Source organism: Crocuta crocuta, unplaced genomic scaffold (assembly GCF_008692635.1).
Source record: "Crocuta crocuta isolate KB4526 unplaced genomic scaffold, BGI_CrCroc_1.0 scaffold1362, whole genome shotgun sequence".
NCBI classification, from domain to species: Eukaryota; Metazoa; Chordata; class Mammalia; order Carnivora; family Hyaenidae; genus Crocuta; species Crocuta crocuta.
In genome coordinates this window covers 515570-532011 of record NW_027532586.1, presented here as the reverse complement: position 1 = coordinate 532011, position 16442 = coordinate 515570, and the positions used below count along the sequence as shown (strand labels likewise).

Sequence of the window (16442 nt, the reverse complement as noted above, 5' to 3'; positions counted from 1 at the left end):
AGAACTCCTGATACAATTGCTTTCTGCACCATGTGTCACAATGAAGTGGGAGATTTTTCTTTAATATTTATTTTTGAGACAGAGAGGGAGAGAGAGAGAACAAGTGGGGCAGGGGCAGAGAGAGGGAGGGCACAGAATCTGAAGCAGGCTCCAGGCTCTGAGCTGTCAGCACAGAGCTCAACATGGGCCTTGAACTCAAGAGCCGTGAGATCATGACCTGAGCCAAATTCGGATGCTCAACTGACTGAGCCACCCAGGCACCCCAGTGGGAGACTTTTCTAAACAGAAATGTAAGACTCTATTTACATTTCCCATTTAAAGAAAAGGCAGCTTCTGTCCAATGGAAACATAATATGGACAACCAATGTAAGCCACCTATGAACTCTTACATTTTCTAGTAGCCACATCAAGAAAAAGATTAAAAATGGTAAAATTAGTTTTAATATGATTTTATAATTAATCAAACGTCTCAAAACTTAATCCTGTCCATGCGTCATCACTTTGAAAAAAATATTATTAAGAGGAGAAGACCAGCCACAGACAAGCCAGATATTTGCAAAAGAAACAGCTGATAAAGGACCATTATCGAGATTATACAAAGAACTCTTAAAACTCAGTGATAAACAAGAATGAAAAGCCCAATTAAAACCAGGCTATAGACCTGAACGGACTTCTAAACCGAAGAAGATATACAGATAACAAGTCAGCATATGAAAAGATGCTCCCCATTATGCATCATTAGGGATTGCAAATTAAAACAGTGAGGAGATAATGCCACACACCTGTTAGAATGGCCTACGTTCAGAAGACCGCTAACACTAAACGCTAGTGAGGATGTGACTAAGCAACTCTCATAAATTGTTAGTCCGAATGCAAAATGGTGCAGTTACTTTGGGAGGCAGTTTGGCAGTTTCTTACAAAATGGAACGTACTCTTACCGTATGATAAAACAACCTCACTCCTTGGTGTTTACCCAAATGGACTGAAAACACGGTGCAACAAAAACCTGCATCCGAACATTTCTAGTGTTCTAGACCTGCAAGCAACCAAGTTATTCTTCAGTCGGTGAATGGGTAAATAAGCTGTGTTAATCCATACAATGAAATAGTATTCAGTGCTAAAAAGAAATGAACTGTGAAGCCACGGAAAGGCATTGAGAAACCTTAAAAACATATGACTGACTCAAAGAAGCCAGTCTGAAAAACGCTACGTACTATATGATTCCAACTATCTGGCGTTCTGAAAAAGGTGAAACTAGGGAGAAAGTAAAAATACCAGTGGTTTTCAGGTGGTAGCGGAAGAGGAAGGATGGACAGGTGAAGCACAGAAGATTTTAGGTCAGTAAAATTATTCTGCATAGTGCTCTCATGGTGGGTAAATGTTATTTTACATTTGTTCAAATCTGTAGCATGTGTAACACCAAAGTTAAGCCTAATCTAAGCTATGGCCTTTGGGTGATAATAATGTGTTAGCGTAGACTGATTGATTATAATTAATGTACCACCCTGGCGAGAGATGTCAATAATGAGGGTGGGGGTGAACATTGCATATGTGAGGGCAGAGGGTATATAAAAAACCTTTGTACCTTCCTTTTAATTTCATGATGAACCTAAAACTGCTCTAAGAAATAAAGTTGATTCATCAAAAAAATAATTAAATATTTAACATTTTTCATGAACTCTTTGAAGTTACACTGTTCCTACCCTCATGGCACATCGCAACTTGGACTGGCCACATTGGAAGGGCTGCCTAGCCACGCTCACTGCTAACTACCTTGTGGGACTCTGAAGCTCTGGGAAATGTAAGGACCATCTTGTAACAAACTCAAGGGGATTGACTTTGGGTTGAAATTATGGTTCTCAAGCTTGAGTATATTTCAGAATCACCTGCCAAGCTTGTTGCAACACAAATCACTGGCCCCCACACCCACAAATTCTGATTCAATAGGTCTGGAAGATGGCCTTAAATTTCCATTTCCAGAAAGTTCTCTGCTGATGCCAGGGCTGCTGGTCTGCGAACCACTCGCTCTTGGAGAGCCACTGGGGAAAATGAGGCTTTGAGAAATTAGCTTCAAAATTCTTAAGTGGGAAAAGAGACAAGTACTTTGTAAATATGGCAAAGATATCTCCCCCATAACAATAACAAGAGCAATACAACAGGGAAGACAAGTGATCAGTTTGTGCTTACAATTATAATTCTGTTGCTGTGAAATGACACAGGAATATGTCCTTATCGTCAGTGACAATAATTTCATCGGTCTTGCTTACTGTTTGTCATTGAAGATGCAGGTACACAGATCTCATACAGACAAACGTGGCATCTTTAACTTAGTAAAACTTGTACCTCACAGTTAGGAATGAATCTTGTTTACACATCACTGAAGGAATATCTGGGCATAATTTGAATCAGTAATCACTTTGAGACTAGAAAATGATAACACGAAACAAGATTCAGTTTCTCTTCAATTAAGAAAAAGAGTTTTTTAACGTTTATTCATTTTTGAGAGACAGAGAAAGACAGAGCACAAGTGGGGGCAGGGCAGAGAGAGAGAGAGAGGGATACACAGGATCTGAAACAGGCTCCAGGCTCTGAGCTGTCAGCACAGAGACTGATGCGGGGACTCAAACTCACCAACTGTAAGATCATGACCTGAGCCCAAGTGGGACGCTTAACTACCTGAACCACCCAGGCACCCCTCTTTTAAATTAACTGTGAGGTCCAAGTAGTCTGTAAGTCCCTCTCAAGAAAGACTATTTACTGTCACATTTCTGGTTTTTAACATCTTCATACACAGTAGGTATCTAGTAAATAGAAGACTGATGAATATTTTTACTTGTTTTATACATTTTGGGGAATTTGGTTTTTGGTGAATCTGAAGGTTTAAATACAATGCTGAGGACGTGAAGGGGAAGATCCCTCTCTTAATCTATTGTTCATTTCTTTTATTTTTTAAAATTTTTCTTTAATGTTTATTTATTTTTGGGAGACAGACAGACAGAATGCAAGCAGCAGAGGGGCACAAAGAGAGGGAGACACAGAATCTGAAGCAGGTTCCAGGCTCTCAGCTGTCAGCACAGAGCCCGATGTGGGGCTCAAACCCATGAAGTGTGGGATCATGACCGGTGCCAAAGTTGGATGCTTAACTGACAGAGCCACCCAGGCACCCCCATTGTTCATTTCTAAAGTAATGGGAATATAAAATATTTCAGAGTAAAAACCCAAATGGCACCAAGCTGTTTTTCACTTGTGATTCCGGATTGTAGGCCGTCCATTTCCAAACTCCTCTCACTCAACAGGCACCCAGAGCTGAATTACAAATTACCTGATGTTTTAGATTCACATTTCACAGTGTGATATCATAACATATTGTAAGAAGATATGCTACACATGAATTTTTAAGTGATTAAAAAGATAGCTCTGGTGATGCAAGACAGGATCTTTAAGAAACTAACATTTTCTCAAAATTGGCTCACAAATGGAGATCACAAGACTTTTGTCGAGTGGAAACTAATTTAGAGTTGTTGCTGCCTAGCATCTACACTTTTCTCAAAGAATCTGATGTTATTGCGAATGCGAGACACTAGGATTCTAATTCTTAAAAGTTAGTTGTGGAGTCTATTTCATTACTGGACTGTGAGAGCATGTATAGAATAATATTGCATAATATTGTAGTTTAGAGACTGACATGGAAAATACATCTATTGACTGAGCTCCAGCACTGTGCCAGGCACTATTTATTCTTTATTTTTCCCCAGCTTTATTGAGAAAAAACACATTTTTAAAAATATTTTTTTGTGTGTTTTAATTAAGAGAGAGAGAGAGCACACACAGTGGAGAGAGGAGCAGAGGAAGAGAGAGAGAGAATCTTAAGCAGACTCCATGTTCAGCACGGAGCCCAATGTGGGGCTGGATCCCACCACCATGAGATCATGGCCTGAGTCAAAATCAAGAGTCTGATGCTCAACCAACTGAGCCACCCAAGTGCCCAAGAAAAATCCGACATTTAATAGAGTGTAAATTTAAGGTGTACAATGTGTTGACTTGACACATTTACACATTGCAAAAGTCATTACCACTGCAGCATTAGCTAACACCTCTATCCCTTCACACAATTACCATTTCTTTTCTTGTAGTGAGAACATTTAAGACCTACTCTCTTAGCAACTTGTAAGTGTCTAATAGAGTGTTATTAGCTATAACCAGCCTGTTGGGGGTTAAATCCCCAGAAATTATTAATCTTAAAATTGGAAGTTTGTTCCCTTTGACCAACAATGCCTTATTTTCCCCACTCCCCTATCCCTGGTGACCATCATTCTGTTCTCTGTATATTTAACTTCTTTAGATTCCACATATATGTGAGATGGTAAAGAATGTGTCTTTCTCTGACTTATTTCACTTGGCATAATGTCCTTAAGTTTCATCCATGTTGTCACAGGACTTTTTTTCCCTCATGGCTGAAAAATATTCCATTGTATATACAAACCACACCTTCTTTATCCATGTATATAATGATGGACACTTAGGCTGTTTCTATATCTTGGCTGTTGTAAATAATGCTGCAATAAGCATAGGAGTGCAGATATCTCTTCGAGACTGTGTTTTCATTTCCTTTATATATACCCAGAAGTGAGATTGCTAAATCTTATAATAGTTGCATTTTCAATTTCTTAAGGAACCTCCATACTGTTTTCCATAGTGGCNGTGGGTAGTCATTGAAGAGATGTGACTGCCTGTTGACCACTGAGTTGGACCTCAGCACAAGGAGGCTCCTCACCTCCCCCTGCCCTTGGGATATGGGTTCCACATACCTTCCCTACTCAGAGGTTCCCCAAGGACATACCCTTGAGATAATAATGTGGAATGGAGAATACTCACACAGTGTATATAGTATGCTCTATATAAACTTTTAAGATTTGGTGGATGTGTAGAGAGCTACTCTTTTTGCAGCCACCAAAACAGGCCTTATATATAAGTTTCTTTGCTTAGAAATCCAATCTGGAGTGGTCGCCTCTTTCTCTGGTCTCTCCCTGCCCTCTGCACATGAAGGCCAGTTGTAGATCCCACCTGGGAATCTCCCTTGGAGTTTTCAAACCAAAAATTGGTGAGCCAGCCAGGGGATCAAAGACATAGGCCATGGGCACAAGACATTGGAGGTAGCCATTGACTTAAGTTGGCCATGGACCTCTCTGTGGGAAAAGGTGGCTAGTATAAGCCTCTTAATAAATGCTCTAGCCTTGGGAAAGAGGCCTCCACAGGGGAAAATCTCAAGCTGGCCTGTGACCTCTGTTGGGCAAGGGATGGTCCGTATGTGTGATGCTTATGGGCTACCTTGTGAGTATGGGGACACCTCCAAATGTTGGTTGCTTTAGGGATTTTGGAGGAACCCCACAGAGTGTGTTGCAGCATAGAAGGGAAATGCAGGGTCGCAGCATGGGGGCTGGCCTCTGTTGTGGGCAGTTGGGCTGGTCCAATGCCAGCCTAGAGGCTGAAGTTCAAGTTAGAAAGTTGGAAGAAGAGCTCAGGTTAGAGAAAGACCTTTGAGTGTCTGCCACTCTGCTGGCTTTCAGGCAGGCAGACAAGCTGGGAGGGCAGGGTAGTAAGTTGGAGACTTACTGGGTGACTGAATTGGTTCAATGTGGACTCTTAATATTGATTCAGGTCATGATCTCCCGGTTCATGAGTTCGAGCCCTGCATCAGGCTTCACACTAGTAAGATGGAGTCTGCTTGGGATTCTCTGTCTCCTCTTTCTGCCCCTCCCCCACTTGTGATCTTTCTCCCCTTCTCTATCTCTCTGTCTCAAAAATTAATAACATAAACATTTACAACAACAACAAAAAAGATCCAGGCATTTGTGACCAAGCCTGATCAGAATGCTGAGAGGTAGAGGGGCAGCTGGGTGACCCAGTCAGTTAAGCCTCCGACTCTTGATTTTGAGTCAGTCATGATCTTACCTGTGAGATAGAGCCCTAAGTCTGGCTCTGCACTGACAGCTGACAGCACTGGGCCTGCTTGGGATTCTCTGTCTCCCTCTCTCTGTGTCCCTTCCCTTCTCTCTCTCTCAATCAAAATAAATAAACATTAAAACATTAGAATGCCAAGAAGTGGAATCTGTTGGCAAATTACAAAAATGAAGACATGAATGTGCTAATTGATGAGGAAACAGAATGCCACATGTCATTTCTGGGACTTAATACAAAGGAACATTAAATAGCAGTTACCCCAAAAAACTTCTGGGAGAAAATTTGAATTCTTTCTCTGTCCCCTCAAGTTGTAAATCTTACTATGTCTTGGAAATGTAAACACCCTGGAGATAAACAAAACATCACCCACAGAGACTGAAGGGAAAGAAAGGGAAGATAGTTTTAATAAATAAACAAAAACTGCCGTAAAAGTTCCCTTGCCCCCAATTCAGTGCACAGCCTCCATGAGAAGTCAGTGAACAGCTTTAGCCATGTGGGTGGAGGCCTGATTCAAGCTACAGTTTTGAAATCAAAGATGAATGGATATAGAAAGTTGCAGAAGGTTTGTGGAACAGGGTTGTTGAGAAAGGCACTTTATGTGTTGCCAAGCTAACATTGGAATGGATTCATGCAAACTAAAAAGAATAAAAAAGTACGGTGGTGAAAAATTAAGATTTGGGTTTCCCTCTGTTAAAAGGACAGTTTTCTGGGGCACCTGGGTAGCTCAGTTGGTTAAGCATCCAACTTCGGCTCAGGTCATGATCTCTCAGTTTGTGGGTTTGAACCCCACGTCAGGCTCTATGCTGACAGTTCAGAGCCTGCTTTGGATTCTGTGTCTCTGCCTTTCTCTGCCCCACCCCTGCTCATGCTCCGTGTCTCTCTCTCTCTCAATAATAAATAAACATTAACAAATTTTTACAAAAGGACAGTTTTCTTAGATTATCAACCTGCTCTTGATAAGAAATTATAAAGAAAGGTTTTTCTTTCCCTTTAATATAACTTGCCTAGAAAACAAAAAATCTGTTTTGTCTTTATCAGGTATTTGATTACTAAAGAAAACTGAGCCTTCCCTACTAAAAGAGCTAAGCTTTTCATAATTATGTAACTTTTGACATATGTTAAGTTGCATGGGAAGCATTGTCAAATAAGAAGTGATGCTACTTTCTTTAGGCTATAGTTGTATGAAATTTCTAAAAATCTGATATACCCTGCTACAATGTATCAGTCAATGAAAAAACATATGTCACAGATTACCAAGTACCCTTGTCAATTGTATTATAACAGACTCTCATTAGATTTTTAATCATGGCCATCTTTTGTCATTTGCAGACAGTTATTGTTTTACGATGATGCTTTGGCAAAAAGTGATCTTGCAGAGGTGCTTCGTCTTCAAGGAGATTGATGGAAAAGGCTTTGACAGGTTTCTGATAACTGAGATCAACTTGCATTCATGTGGGAGGAACAGTATTGAACCTTTCAAGTGCTTCCCCAAGGCTACCTGCATGGACAGTGTATCATGGAATGGTGACTGGAGACCTCTCTTTTCCCTCCTTCCCCACGTTAGTAAAATGGGCCCATTACGTTGATGATATAATGTTAATGTGAAGAATCATCTCTGCTGAAGGGCATTTTGAAGGGTTTGCTGACTCATGTGTAAGGGAGAGGATGGGCATTGAACTCACAGAAAGTTCAAGGCCCAGGCACCACCATAAGATTTGGGGAGGTATTTGGGTAAAGTGCATGTTGTCCCAGAAGCTGCGATTGATAAGGTGCAAGGCTTTTCATCCCCTAGGAGTGTGAAGAGGTGTAAGCCTTTGTAGAGATTTTGGGGGTGTTGGAGGATTTTTAATCCCCACTTGGCACAGTGCCTTCATCCTTTATGTCCTGGTTAAAAACAAAAACAAACAAACAAATAAACCAAAAAACCAAAAAAGAAAAAAACAGGCATGTGTGAGACTGAGGATTGGAGTAGCAAGTCGTCTTTGAGTGACCTAGAGAAATAGATTCAAGTTCTGGGCAGCTCCGAAGTAGGGCTGTCATTTGAGTTAGATGTGTCTGGGACTCAGGAAGCCATGGTTCAGACACTATGACAGAGACAACAGAAGGGGAGAATACCTGAGGATTTTGGCCCCAGCGCTGGAAGGGGGCAGTCACCCAATATACCTGCAGAGGGCAACAGCTCCTAGCAGTGCCCACAGGGCTCCTCCAGGGAGAATGCCCCACACAGCACAGTGGGGGTTGAGCTCAGAGCAGTCTGGCTGGTGATGACTCATGACCCCTAGACATGAATCCTTTGCACCGACTGTTGGGCCTTTCTAAAAGAATGAGCCCCATGGCTTGGACAATGGGAAGGCAAGGAGGACATGACCATGAATAAGCCTGTGTGGGGTCAGGATGTCATGAGAGCAATACAGGCACACGCAAGAGAAAACACAGATTAAGACAATGATTCCCCAAGTCAGTGAGAACTTTTTCCACTGAGAACCCCATGATATGAGCTACTGACTTATTTGGTCCCTTAAGCCAAAGGTCAAGGTCATTCTTTCACTTTTATCTTCATACAATTTAGAAGATGAGGGGCGCCTGGGTGGCTCAGTCAGTTAAGCGGCTGACTTTGGCTCAGATTGTGATCTCATGGTTCGTGGGTTCAAGCCCCATGTCAGGCTCTCTGCTGACAGCTCGGAGCCTGGAGCCTGCTTCCGATTCTGTGTCTCCCTTGTTCTCTGCCCCTCTCCCACTCACGCTCTATTTTTCTCTGCCTCAATAATAAAAAATAAATATATAAAAAAATTAAAAGCTGATACATTAGCAAACCAATCAGGTATGAACACACAGTGTTCTGTTTAGATAACGACACAAGTGACTCCTTTCTAAGGTGGTAAGACTGTCAGAGTCCATTCTATTTTGGAGGACAGCTATTCTCATTAGAGATATCTCAGTGCTCAGTAAGGAAAAGCTTTGTTGGCTATCATTCGATCCTTGCTGAGTGAATCTAGCAAGGACTTCTTCCTGTGTTATGATGCTTTTTAGGATGATGGAGGGAATGAGACAGCAGCCAAATTATTGTATTTGTGGAAACCAGTGTCTGCCTGGCCTGGAGAAGAGGGAGGTTGGCAGTTTTTGGAACTTGACCTGGTTGTGCATACCCTACATGTAGGCCCAGAGAGGCAGCACTGTCAGGCATGAGGTGATGGACTGGGGACAGGACATGCCCGACCAGGACTTCCACCACCTCCCCTCTCTCAATGGGGCATGTTCTTTCGACTGTGCATTTCAACTGGTCCAGTTTATAGCAGGACAACAGGTTCCTGGTGAAGGCTGAGTAGTCTCCCCTTCCCTTGGGGATGCAATTAACTTAAGGGTCTGAAAGGGGTTTAGCATGAATGCTAATGAATTTAAAAAGTGACGTTATCTTAGTTTGGATAAGAGAAAAGACAAAGAAGTAGAAATATGTCCAAGAGTAATGAATTTGCTATTTTTTGCTTTCAACATGAAACCTACAACATGGTCTTTGGCCATGCCTGATAGTCTCCTTGCACATTTTCTGTAGTGTTTGGCCCTCAGGGGAACACTGGCTGCTGTGTCTCATACCTGTCATCATTAAACGTTTTTTTCCCCAAAGAAGCACAGCTAGCTGTTCTGACAGTATTGCCAGTGAACCATATTTCTTAAAAACATTCACCGAACTCCTCAGAGAAAATTGTTTATTCTGCTTAGAAGTTATGCATCAAGATCTTGCCTCTGCCCTGGACAGACTAATCTCTGTCATTATGACAATTTTCACATACTTATACTTGGTGACGGGTCATAAATTTATGAAGCCAGCTGAGATATAGCTCAACAACCTGGTCTTTATCTTCTTTGGGGAGAAAGATGATATGAAACTATGTTAAGTTGAAATTTTGGGAGCAATAAGTGACTCAATTCGAAATAAACATCAGTAGAAGACATAAAGATGCCATGAAACATTTCCACTGAATTGTTTAATCCACTCTTAGTCACATCTGAACTATGGCATTATCTATGCTTTCTGCTCAGTAAAGCCAGGCTCGTGCTTAGAATGGGATTACAAACAAAAGGTTTTTAGACTCATACAATCCATATTTTTAGTGCTGTTACTAGAGAAATTAATATATATTAAAAAAAAAAACCCAAAACATATTCTTTACCCTGAGGCTCCAGGAAAGGCATTAGCCTCAAATGAGAGGATAGCAACATCAATCTGATTTCAAGATTGGTACGGATGGCCAATGAAACCCTGCAGTTTCAAATTGCTTTGAATAATTTTACCATCATGACTATACTACAATTTGGATGAGTTACAGATAAATATCAAAAACTACTGGTGAGCAGAAGATGTGAAAAAAGAATAAGTTGTATTCTTTCATTCAATACAATTTTGGTAATTAACAGTGTAATTTGGTCATAATACAAAAGTCTACTCATTAATTTATCATCTGCCAATTATATAGGGAGCATGGTGTTAGCTACTAGACACTTGCATTCATTCAACAAATAATTATTGAGTGGTTTCCTGTGTAGAATACTCTTTTGGATTTGAGGAAACAGCAGTAAAACTCATGTGACATTCCTACACTCGTTGAGCTCATATTCCAGAGGAGAAGAGGCACAATAAGATGAAGAAATTAAATATAGAGTATTTAATTTAACACTTGAAAGTGTTAAGTACTAAAGAAAAAAATATATATATAAAGGGAAAGAGGATAGAGACTACTGTTATAGGATGGTGAGGAAGCCACATTTCAGATGAGTTGTCTGAGAATGATTCTCAGAAAAGGTGATGTTTGAATAAAGACCAAGAAGAAACTAGGAAATTGACCACAAGCGTGTCTAGGAGAAGAGCACACGAAGTAGAAGGAATGATAAATGAGAAGGGAACAAGGCGCCTAGCATTTGGTGGAAGAGTGAGGAGGTCACGGTCATGTAGTGAATGGCTGAGGAGAGAGTAGTAGAAGACAGAGCCAGAGAGATCAAGGGAATGGCTGATAGAGGGTCTTGAGGGTCATGCAAATGATTCTGTCCTTTTGTCTGCGTAGACTGGGAACCAGTCTCTTTGCCACGAGCCTGTTGTGCAAAGATGGGTCAGAAAGAGTCCTCGTATCAATGAACTCTCCTTTCATTTGAAAGGCTGAGCCAGATACAGGTTCACTTCAGTGAGATAAATGTCACTATAGAATTCGGAGTGTGATGAGGTTTGAGAGTCATACTCTTCTCACCAATTGACTTCCACCTCTGTAATTCTGCTGAGATGATTCTTGCCAAGAATTCTCATTACTTTTGTGTTGCCAAGTTCATTGTTCTTCCTTTTATATCATCAGCAGCCCTGATGTCTCAGCCACAGTTGTAATTTCTAATGTTGCCCTTGTTGAAATATTCTCTTCTGTACCATTGTTATATATGGCCCATGTTTTCCTCTTATTTGTCTTTACATGCATTCACTTGAAAAGCTTATCCTTATCTCCCTTCATCGTTGGGCCCTCAAACCTCTATCCAGGGCTGTCACATTGAAAAACTCTAAGAGGCCCATTATGACATACTCTGAGGGACTGGTACTTTTTAGAGGTGCGTAATGCTACTTGGCATAGCATGAAATAAAGTATCTCTATCTGGGTCCTTTACTTGTTTTGGTTTTCTTTCTTTAAGCAATCTTAATTGTGCAAGAGGCAGGGCACCTGGGTGGCTCAGTCAGTTGGGCAGCCAACTTTGGTTCAGGTCATGATCTCACGGTTCATGGGTTCGAGCCCCGCGTCGGGCTCTATGCTGACTGCCAGCTCAGAGCCTGGAGCCTGTTTCAGATTCTGTGTCTCCCTCTTTCTCTGACCCTCCTCTGCTCACACTGTCTCTCTCTCTGTCAGAAATAAATAAAACGCTAAAAAATTTTTTAAAAATTGTGCAAGAGGCTTCAAATAAGTTCAGTACCTGTCTCCATCCCAGGATACTTTGCTGTGTAACACACTTATATGTAGCTGATTACTTAACATCCCCAGTTGGGTATCTCAAATGTACTTCAAGATTTTTATGTCCCCAGGTGAACTCAAGGACTTCCCTTCATACAGGGTCTTCTTCCCATGTTCCCTGATAAATGGATAACACTACCAGTCACCCTGCTCTAAGGCAAGCTAGAACCTGAGTCCCCACTGATATGTCAACTTCTGTACCTTCCAAATCCAAATCCATTATCCAGTCTACTGATTTATTTCCTCAAGCCACTGTCCTAATGCAAGATACTTTCATCTCCTGCCCTCTCTTCTTCCAGAAATCCTTTCTCAGACCCAAAGCCATAGATAGTTTTCAAAACTCTGATTATCAACACCCACCTTTCAAAATATTGTGATGGATTCCCCCCGTTTTTTTACTCAAAAAAAATTATCATTAACTTTAAATCTCCATATGTTATAATGTTGTCATTTTCTACCTCTACAAATGATTTTTCTCTGATGCTTTCCTTTATCATTTTTGTAGTCCTATTGCTACTGGCCATTTAAAATATATGTGAGTAGCACGGTTACACACAAGGGACTTTCCACCTAAGAGGCTAAGGTAGATGCTGTCATTTATTTATCTATATCTTTTTCTGAAGCAAATAATCGCCAAGACACACAAAGTATCCAGAAAGATCTGGAACCTAGCATTTTTGGAAAAACTGCCACTATGAAGTTTATGTGGAACATTTTTAAATGTAATTGGGATTGAAAAAACTCTGGGCAAAAATTATAATCTGTTATATGTATCAAGTTGTATGGAAGGTCAATGGGGGTGCTTGGGTTCTAACCTCACAACGGCCGTGTTCTAAGTGTGTTTTTCTGGACAAAGTACATGAGCTCTCCATATTCCACTTTGTTCTATAAACAAAGCTTCAGTGAATATTACAAAATGAGAATAAATAAATAATAAAGAACTCACATATCTCTGATGAACTCTCATCAGATATTAGTTTTGTGACCCTGCCCTTTGATGACATGCTGATTTAATTTCCCTTTCATCGAATGTCCTCATGGTTAAAGACATTTCTTTGATTTTATTTATTTACTTTAACTTCTTAAATGATTATTTATTTTGAAAGAGAGAGAGAGACAGAGAGACAGAAAGAGAGAGAGAGAGAGATTATATTCAGAGGAGGGTCAGAGGTAGAGGGAGAGAGAGAATCCCAAGCAGGCTTTGTGAAGTCAGCATAGAGCCTGAGGAGGGGCTCCAACCCATGAACTGTGAGATCATGACCTGAACTGAAATCAAAAGTTGGACACTTAACCGATTGAGCCACCCAAGCACCCCAACTTCTTCTTTGATTTTAGACATGGTATATACTGTTTTTGTCTATGAAGCCTTTCTGTGCTGCACGTGATGAGCTTCAATGTAACAGGTGTATGCAAAATAACACAGATCAAATAGGAGAAAAACCAGATAGGATCCTCTTTCCCAACAATGAGAAAAAGAAGGCATGACACCAACACCTGCCATTAGAAAAGCTGTCTGAACCACTATGAGGTAGTTCAGAGTCTACTCCATTGATTTGACATCTATAGGGAAAGCTCTCACTGCAAACAAAAAGGTTAATAGTTACGCTTTTCCAGCTGTTTCACTTGGGCCAGATGTCTGAGTAGCTAAAAATACTTAGCTGCATATGAGGGCCACACGACCTGCTGCCTGCTGCTTGTCAGGAGAACCGTTAACTTCTGTAGAATGTTCCACTGAAAGTCATTAAGCTTTGAATTAAAATAAATTTGCTAAGTGGCTTGTACACTGGTGCTGGGACAAGAATTAGTCTAACGGAAGCAAAAGCCCATGATTTCCCTTCCACCTGATCTGGGAGACACTCTAAGGCCTCATCCCCACCCTCTCCGCTGTCTGCAGTCTCTGGCTGGCATCCGTGGTTCTGCAGGTCGCCTCCCCTGCCCAATGCAGTATGTATCCCCAAACCTTCTCTCAAAAGAGAATCTTATAAAATGGAAAGAATTCTTGGAAAACATGTAAGGTGTATGCTTATCGGGAGTACTGTCGTGTGCTTGTTTCAATAGCACACATACACTAAAATTGGAATGATACAGAGAAGACTGGTGTGGCCCCTGCACAGGGATGGCACACAGATTCGTGAGAATATTGTTGTAACAGTGAACAATTATCTACTGTTCTACAGATTATAAATAATAAGATTCTGTGCATGTCTTGGATTTGGACTATGCTTTAAATTTAACGCTTAGTTTTCTGCCACTGTATCTGCAGGCCACATCTCACATCTGGCCCATTTGCACACATGCTGTCTCATATATTCCTTATAATTATTGCAAGAGGTGGTTATATTTACTATCTCCATTCTTGTGAAGGGGAAACTGTGACAAGCTAGGTGGTGAATGTACTGGTGACACTGAGATTTAAGTATAACTTAGTTAAATAGTTTTTTTAGGCCAAGAGCTTTGTATTGTTGCTTGTCTGGATCAGTACAGATTTCTTCCTCTGCGGCAACTACTGACAACCATACAAATGAAGGTTTTGGTGCTGGGGCTGGCAAAGAGAAGGGGGAGCATTTCAGAGTTCAGTTCATAGCTGAACAAGGGCCCGGGGGCCTGAGGAAGCAGCCTCACATTGAGGAGGTTCTCATGACCAACACCTTCTGCCTTCCCATTGTGGTTGGCATTTGCCACAGTGAACAGTTTCTGTTATTTTCACCTAAGATATCTTTGAATTAATCTCATAAGCCATTTACACATATTGATGCCATACAACTTGTCACCCTTCAAAAAAGAAAAATACAAAACTTATACTTAAAAATTGAATGTTTATTTTCTAGAGAGAGAGACAGAATGAGAGTGGGAACAGAGAGAGAGGGAGACACAGAATCTGAAGCAGGCTCCAGGCTCTGAGCTGTCAGCACAGAGCCCGATGTGGGCCTCAAACTCATGAAACCCAAGATTATGAGTGTTAATTATTAAGTGTCTGAGCTGAAGTCAGACACTTAATTGACTGAGCCATCAGGCCCCCCAAAACTTGTAACTTTATAGCAAAATTATTCCTTTAGTATTATGGAAGGTAGGAAGCTTTCATTTTATTTTTAACAAGTAGTTTGCATTTCACAGGAAAGGTAGAAATATGTGTGTGTGTGTGCATGTGCATGCGTGTACATACACATATACACGATTATTCTGCTAATTATGTAAAATTATCTTTACTTCATTTACTTAATTATAAAAAGTGATCTTGCAAAGATACAGGTACTATCTACCTTTTACAAAAAAACTTCAGAAAATTTAATTAACGTATGTAACCAGCATTTTGTTTGCTTTCTTCCATCTTTGCTATGTTCTTCCTTAATAATCAAGTGCTGCATAAAATAAGAACCCTGCCTCTGTTGACATAATTTATAGAAATGTATTAGTATGGCTAAACAGACACATTGAAACAGTACAAAGAATGCACAAGTGTGTTAAAATCAATAGGGGATGTGATTTAATTAGAAGTGTTGTATTTCAAGAAGTCTTAATACAGGTGTTCCATTTCTCATTTAAAATATCTCTAAAGCTCTTCTAGGTCCAGATGAATGAGAGAGAATAAGGAAAATGTTCCTTATCTCTGCCACACAAGAAGGAAGGGTAGATAAAAATGTATTTTTATGTTAAATGAAATACATAGACTTGCCATAAAAAAAAAAGGAAGAGAAAATCTCCACTGATACCTAGGAAAAATAGAAAATAACTTTAAATGTCTATAAGAAGGGGAAGAAGGCAGATTTTACCCAAAGTAATAGTAATTAGATTGACATGCTTTTTATCATTAAAAAAAAAAAAGAAGGTCAATAAATTATTATCTTTAAAGTATCCAACTTGAGAGCGCTTACACTAGATATACCATTATACTGCCTGGCAGGTGTCAGAGTAAAGTCAAAGCATTTAAGAAATACAAAGGATATAAGAGCTTATTATCAATCAACCCACCTGGAAGAAACCACAGAGGGTGTAGCTGAGAATGAAGACATTGAATCTAGCTGGAAAAAGTGAGGTGTAAGTGAAACTGTAACCAAAATTCAAATATGGGATATTAGTTTCCCATCGCTGCTGTATAAAATGCCCACAAACTTAGTGCTTCAAAACCACAAATTTACTGCTGTAAAATCTGGAAGTCAGGAGGTCTAAAATTCTTCTCACTAGGCTAAAATCAAAGGGTTAGCAGGTTTGATGCAATTCAGATACCTTGGGGAGAGGACACTTCTTTGCCTTTTCCAGCTCCAGCTTCCAAAAGGCTACATGCATTTTTTGGCTCATGGCTCCTTTCTCCATCTTCAGAGCCAAGAAAGTAGCATCTTTAATTCGCCTTTTTCTCCCTCTGCATCCGTGGTAATGTTTCCTTGTCTGACTTTCTGGCCTCCCTCTTTCCCTCCTAAGGACCGTTTTGATTTCTTTGAGCCCACACAGATAACCCAGGAAAAGCTCCCCATGTGAAATTCTCTAATTTGATTACATGTTCAACGT

At 40.4% G+C, this 16442-nt stretch overlaps 1 non-coding gene across 1 annotated transcript; it reads left to right on the top strand.

The window, feature by feature from the left end:
* Window positions 1–13979: 13979 nt before the first annotated feature.
* On the top strand, window positions 13980–14084 carry LOC144244316 (U6 spliceosomal RNA). The gene has a single exon (XR_013338916.1). It is a non-coding gene; the product is annotated as a U6 spliceosomal RNA (small nuclear RNA).
* The last annotated feature ends 2358 nt before the right edge of the window (window positions 14085–16442 follow it).